Genomic DNA, 14059 nt, shown 5'->3' on the forward strand with positions numbered 1-14059 from the left:
TGCTGGGGAGGGACTCTTTGTCAGGGACTGCAGTGACAGGACAAGGGGTAATGGGTTAAAACTTAAACAAGGGAAGTTTAAATTGGATATAAGGAGGAAATTCTTTCCTGTTAGGGCGGTGAGACACTGGAATCTGTTGCCCAGGGTGGTTGTGAGTGCTCCATCCCTGGCGGTGTTCAAGGCCAGGTTGGATGAAGCCTTGTGTGGGATGGTTTAGTGTGAGGTGTCCCTGTCCATGGCAGGGGGGTTGGAACTAGATGATCTTGAGGTCCTTTCCAACCCTAACTATTCTATGATTCTATGATTCTATTGCTCAAAATAACGAAGGGGGATTTGTGGAGAACAAACAATGGACATGTGAGCGATCCAGGACTCTTGCCATTGGTTAGAGTTTGTAGTAAGTTCACAGGTTACTTCAGGGCAGAGTTGTGGCAACGTATGCGGAAGTTCTGCAGGAGGGAAACAACTCCCGGATGCTGAAGAAGGAACCAATCAGCTGTCTTTGCATCATGTGTAGAAACCAATCATTGTAAAGCTTAAGCGCGTGACCAAGCTTGGAAGCTATAAAAGGCAGTGCTCTGAAGTGAATAAAGGTCAGTTTCTGATTACATTAATCAGCGTGCTGTCCGTTGATCTTCCGCAGTCCCCATATTTGTACTTCAGCCATCGTCCTACATACCAAAGGGGCTTTAACCATTTAGCTTGCTTAATTGCAACACATGTTTCACAATCATGAATAACCTGGGCAATAGTGTCCATTGTTAAATCCACCGCTTGATCGCGAGCCCATCTGTATGTTGCATCTCTGCCCAGATGGCCCGAAGTGTCATGGGCCCACCGGGCCAAAAATAATTCACCCTTATGTTGCAAATCTACGTCCATCTGAGCCACTTCAGTCTTAGCAGCTTTATCCGCTTGTTGGTTGTTCCGATAGTCCTCAGTGACCCCGACACTTGGGTCCATGAGCACCTACATGGTGTATCTTCACCACCAGGTTCTGCAGCCAGGCAGCGATATCTTGCCACAGTGCAACAGCCCAGATGGGTTTACCTCTGCGTTGCCAGTTGCTCTGCTTCTATTGCTGCAACCACCCCCACAGGGCATTTGCCACCATCCATGAGTCAGTACACAGGTAAAGTCCTGGACAATTTTCTCGTTCAGCAATGTCCAGGGCCAGCTGGATGGCTTTCACCTCAGCAAAGTGATTCGATTCATGCTCTCCTTCAGCGGTTTCTGCAACTTGTCATTGAGGACTCCATATGGCTGCCTTCCATCTCCGACACTTCCAAAGCACTGGAGGGACCCGCTGTACTAGATACTTGCCCATACTATCCCTTGCCACTCATGACTGTCCAGCCTCTGGGAAAATCTCTTGTTGGTCCTCTTATATTGTCGTCTAATCCTAGACAAGACCCAAACCAGACTCTGCTTAACTTTCGAGGTCACTGAAAATGGTCATGGGTAAAACACACTCTGTACGCATGCCAACATACTGATCCCCATCACAATCAGCAGGCACATCTCAAGGATACCCAAAGGCCATTCAGAACCTTCAGAACTCTCAAATGATGCTGTAAATAGTCTGGTGTGGCGGCTGGAAACGTAAGGGTATGTCTTCTTCATAGGCTGACCACCCGAGGAGGGGAAAAAGGATTTGGAATTGCTAAACATTTCCATTATATACCTCCCAAAGTACAGAGGTGATGACCACACTGGGAATGCAAGCCAGATCAGTTTCATGATCAATGAGTCTATTGCATGAGGAGTAATTACGTACAGTACAGTGAAACAAGAACCCTTGCCCAGGCCCCCCAGCTGATAAACACTAAAACAGGAAATACCCGCTGTAAGTAAGGTAGGACATGCTGAAACTCTGAGATCAAGAGCAACAGCTTTGAGAGGCAATAAATCAGCATTGTGATGAGTGACTATTTATCTGAAAGAATGAATGCTTATCACAAAAAGGATCAGACACACTCTGGTCAGCTCTGTCGTTATCTCAACCCTTGATGCCCCAAGTTGGGTGCCAGAAAGAACTGTCGTGGTTTAAGCCCAGCCAGCAACCCAGAAACCACGCAGCCGCTCTCTCACTCACACCCCCCCCCCCCTTCCCTTCCTCCCCCCACTCCTGGATTTTTCCATCAGGCTTCACACTCTTCTCTGAAAGCTGATCTTCAGCTGCTTCTGTGCCTTTTCCAACCTTTCTCTCTTACAGTTGTGTCGTGGTTTAAACCCAGCCACAAAGCTCGTCCACTCACTCCCCTCCTTCTTTCCCTCCCTCTACTCCCGGAGGGATGGAGAGGAGAATCAAAAAGAATGCAACTCCCATGGGTTGAGATAAGAACAGTTTAGTAACTAAAGTATAACACAAACCACTACTGCTACCACCAATAATAATGACGATAAAGAAAATAACAAGGGGAGAGTATACAACACCTCAGCACCAGCCAACTGATAACTCGCCCAACCCCACCCGACCGAGCACCGACCGATACCTCGTCCAACCCTGCAGTGTACTAGCCCTTCCGGGTAACTCTCTGTTACATCCTGGGCATGACATGCTGTGGTATGGAATACCTCTTTGGCTAGTTTGGGTCAGGTGTCCTGTCTCTGCTTCCTCTCGGCCTCCCCTCCTCCCTGGCAGAGCATGAGGCTCAGAAAGTCCTTGGTCAGACCAAACATTTGAGCAATTACTAAAAACATCGGCGTTATCAGCACTGTTCCCAGGCCGAAAAGTCAAAACAGAGTGCTGCACTAGCTACCAAGAAGGAGAAAAATAACTGCTACTGCTGAACCCGGGACAAGTTGTCATGATTTCAGTCACTTTAATTCATTATTCTTCAGTCTGATTCCTAAATGGACACATACAAGCAATGCATCTTCCTACCCAAACTCTCACTTCAATACTGTATGAAATACCTGAAAACAGAACCATATTTTATTGCCGTCAGAGACTTTGACTTACAGAACTATACCATAGTTGAAGTGCATCATACAAGAATGCAAGATTTTAAAAACTTGTACAAATCTTGAGTACAAATGAAAGCATAGAAAACATTATCTTAAATTTGTAAAGACTTAAGTTCACCATTTTACATCTTGAACAGGTTTTCAGAACGATTATTTTGACTGCCCTCCCTTTTAGCCCCAGAGTGAAAATGCACACCAGACACCACTTCTTTGAAAAACTGTAAGCCCTCCAAAGAAAAATTAGTCCTTTTAGGGTATTTTAGTTGGATGGCTAAAATAGAAAGCCAGTTGTTTAAATCTTGGCTTTCAGGAAATCCCAAAGAAGGGGGCTATAAGATGCATAAAATTTTTATTGCTGAGCAGGTTTCTCACAGTTTCACTCCTCCTTTGTTTCTCATGACAGTCAATTTCATCTTAGCTTGCACATTTTACAACTGTAACAACTGAGACTTAATAAACCAGTAACTCAAATACCACTTGCTGAAAAGCTTAAAATAGGAAAAATCAGAGCAAGCAGCAACTTAGTAAGTTGCTCAAAGATGTTTAGCTCAGAGTAGCAGACACATTTATGATAAAATTTGTATGTGTATTTATCACATTAGCAAACTGCAGAGCTCTGCAGAAGAAATAAGAGGAAGCAATTGTTCCCCAGTTCTAAATGACTTGAAAGCACTTCTGCAAAATAAATAAGTTTTCTTCCTTTTTAAGAGCACCACTTGTTAACAAGAACAGCCAAAGCTAAGCATAATGTTAAAGCACTGTGCAAACAGGAATCTAACAGTGGAATTTAACTAGTCTCAGTCCAAATAAAAATCTAGTTGCTACTTCAGCCACTCTTTTACCTGCACAATTACTCTTCATTTATTCTACTTCTGGGCTAAGGTTACAACCGTCAAATCAGCATTCACCTTGAAACAAAAACAAAAGGACCTTTCACTGTTTCTGAGCACACAAGAACTCTTCCTCCCTCCCTATGGGATGAACACTGAGCATTGTATGAAAAACAGCTCTGACATGTTCCAGTGCACCCTGCTCACTGCAAGGGAGCAAAGGAAGAAACCATCTATTCCTACCCCTTTTAGACTGCGCTTGTATTGACTTCTGTGAAACTGAACTATTTCAGAGTAACACCTCTGAATTATCAGATTATAGAGCAATGAATTTGCAGCTAGCTCAAGGCTTCCTAGCAAGCAGGGAAAAAACTAAGTTTTATGATCCCAGAACATCCATCTGACAGCAGTGTTACAGGGTCTGGAAAGGAGGGGTCAGCAGCATTCCAAGAAGATGCTCATTTCTCTCAGCACCTCCCCTTCAGGCACCCATTTCTTCCAATGAAGGGTTAAGAGCTAGCACAGGATCTCATGATTTTGGTTTTGTCTCTACGCAACACCCCCCAAGACCATTTTATGCCTAACAACTCCAGCCTTCCTACCACTGCTCCCACCCTTCTCAGACAGGGACCCCCAGGGACTTTACATCACCTGACAGCAACAGGGGAGCATGGGCAGATTAGTTTGTATCAATTTCTCGTGCAACTTTTTTGTTATGACCCCCAACTTGTAAGCTCCAAAACCAAGCTCATTCTTAAAAAAGTGGTAAGAAGGTTCGGCCATTGTATTTTTTATAATGAGGGTGGCAGAACACTGGCCCAGGTTGCAGGATGGGCAGACAAAGGAGTATCCAAAGCTAGCAGATGTTTGGGAGGCACTGTCTCTAATCTAACTGAGAAGTAGAAGGATGGTGTGAAATAAGTCATTCACGTTTAGTGGGGCCACTAAATCCTGTTATCTCACCACACACAACACAAGCATTGTTCTTTATCTTCGATATAAGTTAAGCTAAAGGTACTTTAGAAGGACGGTGTGAAATAATTTACTCATGTTTAGTGGGGCCCTTAAATTCAATAATTCAATAAATTCAATAAATTTTGCAGGAAGGTCACACTGTTCTACATCTTTGCCAGCTATCAGAAAAATTACAGGTATGGCTGGTTTCAGCTAGTTTTGTGATTACTGGGGCATCCAACTGTGCCAAAGGTGAAAAGTACACCATAAGGAAGACTGCTTACTTCATCTTGAAGACCCCTGCCTCTATGAGGAAGACTGCTTACTTCATCCTCAAGACCACTGCCCACAATCACCAGAGAGCAGTGCGCAGACACCAAGAGGAGGAGACTTATGATAATAAATTCCTGGAGCTAGTTATAATATTCCCCGCCTATACACGGGAATTATGAATATGTATATGGCTAATGCAATAGTGAAAGTATATAAACCTGTAACAAATGCTAATCAGTGCGCCTCTGGCTACGGTCATGCACCCAGTGCTGTTGCTTTTGCTTTATTGACTTTGTCCCTCAATAAAACCCTGTTATCTCAGTTAGAGGAGTGAGCTTGTATTTCACAAACTGGGGCTCGTCTGGGATAAAGCCTCCTTGCTTCCGTGTGCCTAGGGGAATTCAAGCGAAAGGTGAGCCCTGCCGATTTTGGCAGTTTGCTCGATTTTTTCTGGTCTCATTGGCAATTGCAGGTAATATCCTGGGCAAAGAAGGGGACTTATAAAGCAAAAGCGGGGAAGGGCTCCCAGGGAAACCACGGTCGCCTGTAATTCACATGCACAAAGACCTGGACAAGAAAATGGACTATAAGTATTGCTCAGTTAGGCGGGAATATGGGGGTGATTGGTGTGTGAATGAGACACGGACCTGATAGCCTGGATCTGTGAAGTGAGTACTGAGTCTTTCTAACCACGGTTCCAATCTCCCGCGAGGGAATTGGCTGGTGAAGAGACAAAGTGAACGAGTAACTGAAGAAAGACTGAAAGATCCCCCAGGGTATAAGTATGGGACAAGGGGTGGGTAAGCTGAGTCCCAGGAAAGAAAGGGAGCAAGGAACTACCGGCTGAAATAGCCCCAGACAGTCCACTGGGGCTTATGTTAGCTAACAGGGAATATGGTTCATGTACAAAAAGAAAAGGACGTGATAAAAAAATTCAACAGGGGGAGATACAAGACTAGGGGTGTCAGGGGCTCTACCTCCTGGGGAATAAATACCATCTAGAGCCCTTGATAAATTTAAAAGTAGGACCCCAGGAGAGACATTGAAGTTTTTAGTATGTATCAGGTAAAGGGGATACCTATAAGTCATGAGGAGATGTCCTACGCGAGGTAAAGAGCACGGGTGCTTGCCCCAAGGGCTGGTTTAGTAGGGTATTGATACAAGGGTAACTGTACTAATGTTTTTACTAACCTTTGGCAGGTAAACAGTGGCTTAACATTTATGTGTTTTCAATTATTGGCTTAGACGACACTCTGTGTGAAGTGGGTGATTAAGAGACAGGCCCTTGTATGAATGATTGTTTTGTGAGAGTGAGACGTGGCATAACTACGAAGCAAGTGGGGAGTCCTGATCCGCGGTTCTGTGTTCTCCGCGAGAAGAGTGGCTGGAGACAGACAAAGTGTGTATGTCCTTTGAAATTGAACCTATGGTTGAGTTTTGGTGTCCTATCCACTGTAGTGTTGTGTGTAAACCAATTTTTGTCTTTGAATGTTTTGTTTGTGAGGATAAAGTGTGGGGGAATTTGATCAGGATTTTTGGTGTGTTAATTGCCTGGGAAATTGGTCTGATTGGGACCAGATTGAATGTTCGGGTGGATTATTACGAGTACTTTGTGGAAATTTGTGAGAACTAAAGAACCATTAGAGCAATATAGGGGTTAACTGTCAAAGTAGTGTTCAAGCTCCCTGGCACGGGGCTCGAACTAGCCCTTGCCCTATCTGTCATCACTGCAGTTTGTATATCCGAGCTAAGTGTCCTGCTTGTTCAAAATATGTTATCTCTTTTGGTGGGAGACAAGAGGTTTATTTACAGAACTGTTTGGAATTTAGGTGCATCCGTTGTGGGTGCAGCACTCCGTTATACCTTTTACTCTGGGTAAGATTTTATTGTTGTAGGTCTAACCGTATCATATATCTTTAAAGGTTTACAATGGGAGGACAACAGAGTGGGGGAATTCTCAGAAAGAGACCGTTAGGTTGCATTTTAGCTCATTGGAAATACATAAGGGTGCCACCGGGAGGAAGTGTGAATAAGAAAACCCTGATCAAATATTGTAATCAAGGGTGGCCTTTATATAAATTGGAAGACTGGGAAAAGTGTCCCTTCAATGGAACTTTTGAACTATAATACATTGTTACAATTGATGTTCTTAAAGCGACAAGGAAAAAGGGATGAAGTGATTTATGCAGATATATTTTTCACTTTAAGAAATCACCCAGCATGACAGACGGTATATGAAATTAATATAGCTCCTGTGTTTATTAATATAGCTCTGCTAGATCCCTTAATTTTGGCTTTGGAAAAGGACAGGGAAAAACAGAAAGCTAAGCTGGAGAGATGTTGTTCAGCTTGTGATACTGGGGAAAGATATTTAAAGTTAAAAAAAAACCCAACAAAAAAACCCCAGAGTAATCAGGAAGATAGGCTGGAAAATTATGTGTCACAGGTACCTCTGAGGGAAGCACCCTCTGCATCTGTCCTATCTGATACTGATAAGGAAGAAGAGATGACTGTCACTGGCAACAAGCAGCAGATTCACATTCAGAGTTAAGAAAGGTTTAAACCAGAAGTGCTGTTGCACAGGCAAGCATCTGTAGCCCCTGCAGAGCAGGGTGAGCAACTGTGAGAAAAAAAACAAAAAAGGGAAAGCCAAGTGGGAAAGGAGGGGAGCTCGTGCAGCTCCTGTGTTTGAGCGTGGGATGAGTGCTGGGGCAGGCAGACAAGTGGGAACAGACATGTTGACAGACGGGACTGAGGGCTTGCTGGTCCCTCACTGGACAAACCCTTTTATTTGTATGAAGCAATATTAATTAATAACAATGATTTAAAATTAGTGGTGGACAAAAGTCTAAACCCTGCTTAGTTCTTATATGGGGAGCAAAATGAAGGTTTAACCCATAACTGTTTAGAAGTTATACAATACCAGACCAAGATTCGGAAAGATTTAATGGAACAGGCCCTCCTGGAAGGTGAAAGAATATATGTGGACAGATCTTCTAGATGTCTACAGAGAAAAAGGATGTCAGGGTATGCACTAGTTAATGGAGAAAAGATGCAAACCATTGAAAAAGGGAAACTACCCTCAAATTGGTCTGCTCAAACGTGTGAGCGATATGCTCTAAAAAGAGCCTCAGAATACCTAGTGCATAGGAAGGGAACTATTTATAATGACTTGAAATATGCATTTGGTGTAGTGCACACTTTTGGGAAAATTTGGGAAGACCAGGGACTTTTAAATTCAAAAGGGAAGGGGTTGATTCATGAAGGGCTTATCCTGGAAGTCTTGGAAGCATTAAAATTACCTGAAGAAATAGCTGTAGTGCATGTTAGGGGACATCTGAGAGGAATGACACCCAAAATAAGGGGAAATAATCTAGCAGACCAAGAAGCTAGAGATGCAGCTGAAAAAAGAATTGAGAGAGTCACATTGGTTCTGTTACCTGAGGAAGAGGAATTGGAGATTCCAAAATTCAGTGAGTCGGAAGAGAGAGAGTTGAGTAAAATAGGAGGAAAAAAGATCAACATGGGAAATGGAAACTCCCTGATGGGAGGCAACTTCTTAATAAACCACTGACCAGACAGATATTAGAAAACATACACCAAAAGACTCACTGGGGCACACAGACCCTGTGCGACCACTTTTTAAGGGAGTATGGATGTACTGGAATTTTTAGGTTAGCGAAACAACTGATGAATGCATGACTTGCCAAAGAGTAAATAAAAAGGTTATAAGAAAAACTACCTCCGGGGGACGTGAATTGATGATGCAGCCCTTTCAAAGCATCCAAATAGATTTCACTGAACTCCCTCCTGTGCACAGGTGGAAGTTCCTATTAGTAATAGTAGATCACTTAACTCATTGGGTGGAAGCAGTTCCAGCTGTCAGGGCTACAGCAAATACAGTATCAAAAACCGTTTTGGAACTAATTATCCCTAGATATGGGATGGTTAGCAGAATCGACTCAGATAGGGGAACACATTTTACTTAAAAAATTGTACAAGTAACCCAAGCCTTGGGGATAAAATGGGAATTGCACACCCCATGGCATCCTCAAAGCTCGGGAAGAGTGGAAAGAATGAATCAAACCTTGAAACAAACATTAACTAAACTAATGATTGAGACCCAAATGTCCTGGGTAATGTGCTTGCCTTTAGCATTGTTAGGCATTCGAAAGCAACCCAGTTCGGATTTAGGGATATCTCCTTATGAAATGATGTTTGGATTACCTTTCATGGCAACCCAAAAGGAGACTGCTACTTATGAAGGAGGAGAGGCGTGTATCAGAAAATATATATCACCACAATAGTTCAGACTCTGGAACATTTAGGATTAAAAGGATGGATTCCCCAGACGATGCCTTTAGACTTTAAAATTCATATCATTAATCCCGGGGAGTGGGTATTGATTAAGACCTGGAGAGAGCAATCTTTAACTCCACAATGGGAAGGTCCCTTTCAGGTATCGCTGACAACAGAAGCTGTGATCCGAACGAAAGAAAAAGGGTGGACCCATGCTTCTTGAGTAAAAGGACCAGTGGAAAAACCTGTTACATGGACTCTAACAGCAGCCGACGACCCACTGAAAGTAACTCTTAAAAGGACTAAATAATCATCAAGGGAGGGGGATATATGTCTTTGCACAGATGGTTTGGACTAGGCTGATTTGAGGGCCTAGAAAAGGAAACACTGGTCGTATTTCAAGAAGGGACATGTTGGGAACCAGTAACAAACAATAACAAGAAGGCAGAATATACAAGGCAGAACACAGTTGGAATCCTATCACTATTGATTGGGAACTACCTAAAGCAGAGAACTTTGTCTTAGACTCAAAGAAACCCCGAATAATACTGTGTCTAGAGCGCCTCAATAAATTCCATCCAAGTTGAGTTTTGTGCGAATGTCTATAGTGTAAACAAAGGTGTTTTTGTTCCTCCCATAAAAGTTCAGAACGCTGCAGTAAGTGTAATTGTAAGGACAAATCAGAGGCTAGCATTATTACTCTTGTGTGTGGAAAAACAAGATTTATTCCTGAACATTGGAATATACCAGGAGAGTGGGAAAACATTGTGGAAAAGTGTCAGAGGAAATTTGCCCCAAAAGTTGAAAAACTTCTATAGCACCTAAATAAATAAAGGATAATAGAGGGCAAGACCAGATTGACCTCTGTACTCGCCGTCGTGAAGATCACATATACCTGCTGTGGGTAGCAACCCCACAGGCATGGGAGGTGGGGGTATAAGTCATACTGGACCTCTGTTAGTCCTTTTATGGTATTTCCCTTTGGGAATGCAGGCAATATCCTGCTATAAGTGCTGATAAAACATCTATATTAGAGGCATACAGGGTAATTACCTCATTACACACACACATATAAATAAGGTCTGTTATGATTCAAAAAAAATGGAAACCTGCACCATGGTAAAACAGCAATTTTAGGTAGCTAAAAATTTGGGAACAGGGGGAATAAGATTGGGAATAGGTTGTCCATGAGGGGAAGAATGGATATGTTTTACTAAAGCAGGGCACTGGGACATTTCAGATGGATATGACTCTGGGAATAATACAACCTGGGTTTTCATTACTACTGGCCCAGGAAGGTAATGATTTGGGAGTACCAGTATATGAAAATTTAAAAAGAAACAAATAATCGATAATTGGAGGATTCCAAAGATGGGGAGAGGATGAATGGCTCCCAGAGCAGATAATAAAAACCTATGGGCCAGCAACTTGGGCACAAAATGGAAACTGGGGCCAAATATGAAATTCCCACAATTGCCAGGAATTTGTTTGTGAACTTGGCAGAAAACATAGCAAAAGTACTCAATGTAAGTAATTGTTATATTTGTGGAGGTACCAATATGGGGGAACAATGGCCTTGGGAGTAAAAAGAAATTAATATTACTAACAATAATATATGGAACTCAAGCAAAGTCCAGAGAGTGAAAGAATGGGCACTACAGATGACTATCATTGGTCAAAACTGTTGGCAAAAGCCCCCTGGGAGACAAGGAAAAAAGCCATTGGGTGGTTTAACTTGTAAAAACAGTAGAATTTGGAATGAAACCATGAGAAACTGGACAACGTGGGGCCATCCTTTGGATATTGAAGATGGCGGGAAAAATTTGACTTTAAATAAGAATCCTGGGGATAAGTGGGAAGCTCCAGAAGGACTATATTGGACCTGTGGAAAATAAGCATACTCTGAATTACCTGGGAATTGGACCGGAACATGTGTTTTGGGAACCACCTGGCCAAGTTTCTTTTTATTACCAATACACAGGGGGGAATGATTAGGGGTGCCAGTCTATTCTGACGTATCTGAACTATCCCAGGTAAAAAGGGACTTACAGATTGGAAACTGGAAAGATGATCAGTGGCCCCTGGAGCGAATTATTGCATACTACGATCCTGCCTCCTGGGCTGAGGATGGATCCTAGGGATACCAGACTCATATATATATATGTTAAAATGCATAATTAGGTTGCAAGTAGTCCTAAAAATTGTGGCTAACAAAACTGATGATGCATTAACCCTATTAGCCAAACAGAATAGCAAAATTCATACGGCAGTATATCAAAATCACTTAGCCCTGGATTACCTTTTAGCCCAGGAAGGTGGTTTGTGTGGTAAATTCAATCTATCCAACAGTTATTTACAGAGAGATGATGAAGGAAAAGCTATCGGAAAGACATTTACTGAAATGAAAAAGGTTGCACATGTTCCCGTTCAAACCTGGAAAGGGTTTAACTTGCATATGGTGGAACAAGAACTGGTGGAACTTTGGGGGGTTAAGAGGAATCCTGCTGGGCTTTGTTTTTTTAATAATTGTTTTACTTGTTGTACCTTGTGTCGTTCCCCTGATGAGTAGAATGGTCCCTAGGACCATAGAGCAATTACGATTAGAAATAATTACTCCTGAGCGAACAGAATCAAAAATTAGAAAGTTAAAAATTCGGTCTCATGATGATCCATTTGAGGAGGCAAAACTAATCTTTGAAAAAAATGAATGAATAAGAAAAGCCAGAACTGGAAATTATGGCTCAAGCCAAATAGATTAAGGAAAAGAAAAAGGGGGGAATTGTGATAATCACATAAATGTATTTGCTTTCGCAAATCATAGGTGGATATGACCGTATCAGTTTGCAAAGCTTGCTAAAGACACAAGATTAGTGCCATGGTTTAAACCGATCCACACAGCTCGTCCACTCACTCCCCCCCTTCTTTCCCTCCCTCTACTCCCGGAGGGATGGAGAGGAGAATAGAAAAGAATGCAACTCCCATGGGCTGAGATAAGAACAGTTTTGTAACTAAGGTATAACACAAATCACTACTGCTACCACCAGTAATAATAATGATAAAGGAAATAACAAGAGGAAAGAATACAACACCAGCCGACCAATAACTCACCCCACTCCCCCCAGCCAAGCACCGACCGATACCTCCTCCAACCCTGCAGTGCACTAGCCCTTCCGGGTAACTCTCTGTTACATCCTGGGCATGACATGCTGTGGTATGGAATACCTCTTTGGCTAGTTTGGGTCAGGTGTCCTGTCTCTGCTTCCTCTCGGCCTCCCCTCCTCCCTGGCACAGCATGAGGCTCAGAAAGTCCTTGGCCAGACCAAACATTTGAGCAGCAACTAAAAACATCAGTGTTATCAGCACTGTTCCCAGGCCAAAAAATCAAAACACAGCACTGCACTAGCTACTAAGAAGGAGAAAAATGACTGCTACTGCTGAACCCAGGACAATTAGACAACAAGTTGAAAATGGCCAGAACTCTTGAGCAAAATGGAGTCACATAGCAAAAGAATTTGTAAAGGTAAAAGAAAAGGGGTGGGGGTGGGGGGTACTTGATATGAGGTAAGCTAGTGCCTGAAAAACATAGGGTTAAAGTACTTTTAGCTTAACTCAGGTCAAAGATAATGAACAATGTTTGTGTTGTAAGTCTGTGGCGAGATAACAGGATTTAGTGGCCCCACTAAACATGAGTGAATTATTTCACACCATCCTTCTACTTATCAGTTAGTTTGGAGACAGTGCCTCCCGAACATCTGCCAGCTTTGGATACTCCTTGTCTGACCGTCCTGTTTTGTTTGTGTCGTGGTTTAAACAAAGTCACCCATAAATCATACAGTCGCTCTCTCACTCCCTCCGCTTCTTGCCCTCCCCCTACTCCTGGAGGGATGGAGAGGAGAATCGAAAAGAATGCAACTCCCACGGGTTGAGATAAGAACAGTTTAGTAACTAAGGTATAACACAAATCACTACTGCTACCACCAGTAATAACAATGGTAAAGGAAATAACAAGAGGAAAGAATACAACACCTCAACACCAGCCGACCAATAACTCACCCCACTCCCCCCAGCCGAGCACCGACTGATACCTCCTCCAACCCTGCAGTGCCCACCCTTCCGGGTAACTCTCCGTTACATCCTGGGCATGACATGTTGTGGTATGGAATACTTCTCTGGTCAGTTTGGGTCAGGTGTCCTGTCTCTGCTTCCTCCCGGCCTCCCCTCCTCCCTAGCAGAGCATGAGGCTCAGAAAGTCCTTGGCCAGACCAAACATTTGAGCAGCAACTAAAAACATCAGCGTTATCAGTACTGTTCCCAGGCCGAAAAATCAAAACACAGCACTGCACTAGCTACTAAGAAGGAGGAAAATGACTGCTATTTCTGAACCCAGGACAGTATCCACCCCTTATTCCATACCATTCACATCATGCTCAGATCCCACATTTTCAATATACAGAATCACAGAATCACAGAATCACAGAATCCCAAGGGTTGGAAGGGACCTCAAAAGATCATCTAGTCCAACCCCCCCGCAAGAGCAGGGTAACCTACAGTACATCACACAGGAACTTGTCCAGGCGGGCCTTGAATATCTCCAGTGTAGGAGACTCCACAACCCCCCTGGGCAACCTGTTCCAGTGCTCTGTCACTCTTACAGTAAAGAAGTTCTTCCTGATGTTAACGTGGAACTTCCTATGCTCCAGTTTACACCCATTGCCCCTTGTCCTATCACTGGA

This window comes from Lathamus discolor, chromosome W (assembly GCF_037157495.1).
Source record: "Lathamus discolor isolate bLatDis1 chromosome W, bLatDis1.hap1, whole genome shotgun sequence".
In the NCBI taxonomy this organism is placed as follows: domain Eukaryota; kingdom Metazoa; phylum Chordata; class Aves; order Psittaciformes; family Psittacidae; genus Lathamus; species Lathamus discolor.